A 1,855-nucleotide genomic window follows, 5' to 3' on the forward strand; every position below is an offset into this window, starting at 1 on the left:
GCCTCCAAGCGCAGAGTTTTGTAGGGCAACAGCAAATTCCCTTAAGTGGATGACCTAAGATTTATCAATCCATGGGAGGTGTAGGATGAAGATGGTCTCTCTCAAACAACCCTGGAATCAAATAACAAAGAGTCTCTTATGTCCCCAACACACCAAATACAGTTGTCAATTGTATAGGTGCACTAGTTCGGCGAAGAGATGATGATACAAGTGTAGTACGGATGGTAGAAATAGGTTTTATAATCTAAATAAATAAAAACAACAAAGTAACGGTAGAAAACAACGAGCAAAATGGTATATCAATGCTTAGAAACAAGTCATAGGGTTCAGACTTTCACTAGTGCAATCTCTCAACAGTGCTAACATAACTGAATCATATAACAATCCCTCAATGTGCGACAAAGAATCACTCCAAAGTTCTTATCAATAGCGGAGAACATAAGATGAAATTGTTGTAGGTAGTTGTAAGTGCATCTAGTTCCATCTCTAGTTGGTTTTGGAGTATTGACGAAAACGAGGTTGAGGGACTAATGTGTTTGTGAGAATTGCAGGATAACACATGTAGTAGTCCCTCATGATTCGGTTTACCTACCAGAGATGGCCCCTAAAAATGTGTGAAGACATTGAAGACAATTTTGGTTCATGAAGACATTCACGTTGAAGATAATGACATGTGAAGACATTCACTTGAAGACTATGGAGTGTGAAGACATAGTTTCTTTCGTAGTTTCCCCGAACTGCTAAGTGGGGTCCAAGTGAACAAAGTCAGAAGACTGACGTGATGCTCAACCCAAATCCTATGTCTTCGAGTAAAGACAATGAGAGAAAATCTTATCTAGAGTTGGATGAGTCAGCTTTGCTTGTAGCCCAAGCCAAGCTGTCGCCTGTGGTTGAAATCCGACCGTTGGACACGTGTCGGTTCCTTAGTGACCCAGGGTCATTTCGGACATATCATGTTGGGTTGCCAGCTGGCTATAAATAGCCCACCCCCTCCACCATAAATTGGTGGCTGCTCAGAGTTAGTGCACGACTTTTGTCGTTTGAGAGCAACCCACCTCCGAAGTCTTTGAGAGAGAGATCCTTGCAAGGACAAAGCCCAAAATACCTAGAGCCAAAGAATGTTAGGCCTCACTGAAGTCTTTCTGTCCGCGTGACCTGAAGACTTGTTACACTTGAGGACTTTGTATCCTCCAGCCGGTTAGGCGTCACGTTCTGAGGATCCAAGAGTCATTGTGGATCGCCGGTGAACGGAGTATGTGAAGGTTTGGAAGTCTACCTTGAGGACTTATCAGAGTGATTGGGCGAGGAATAAGTTGTTGGGGAACGTAGTAATTTCAAAATTTTCCTACGCACACGCAAGATCATGGTGATGCATAGCAACGAGAGGGGAAAGTGATTGTCCACATACCCTCATAGACCGAAAGCGGAAGCGTTAACACAACGCGGTTGATGTAGTCGTACGTCTTCACGATCCGACTCATCAAGTACCGAACGCACGGCACCTCCGAGTTCAGCACACGTTCAGCTCGATAACGTCCCTCGAACTCCGATCCAGCCGAGTGTTGAGGGAAAGTTTCGTCAGCACGACGGCGTGGTGACAATGATGATGTTCTACCGACGCAGGGCTTCGCCTAAGCACCGCTACGATATTATCGAGGTGTAATATGGTGGAGGGGGGCACCGCACACGGCTAAGAGATCAATGATCAATTGTGTGTATAGAGGTGCCCCCCTGCCCCCGTATATAAAGGAGCAAGGGGGGGTTCGGCCGGCCAAAGGGGAGAGGCGCGCCAGGAGGAGTCCTACTCCTACCGGGAGTAGGACTCCCCCCTTTTCTATGTTGGACTAGGAGAGAG

The sequence above is a fragment of the Triticum aestivum genome, chromosome 3D (assembly GCF_018294505.1).
Source record: "Triticum aestivum cultivar Chinese Spring chromosome 3D, IWGSC CS RefSeq v2.1, whole genome shotgun sequence".
NCBI classification, from domain to species: Eukaryota; Viridiplantae; Streptophyta; class Magnoliopsida; order Poales; family Poaceae; genus Triticum; species Triticum aestivum.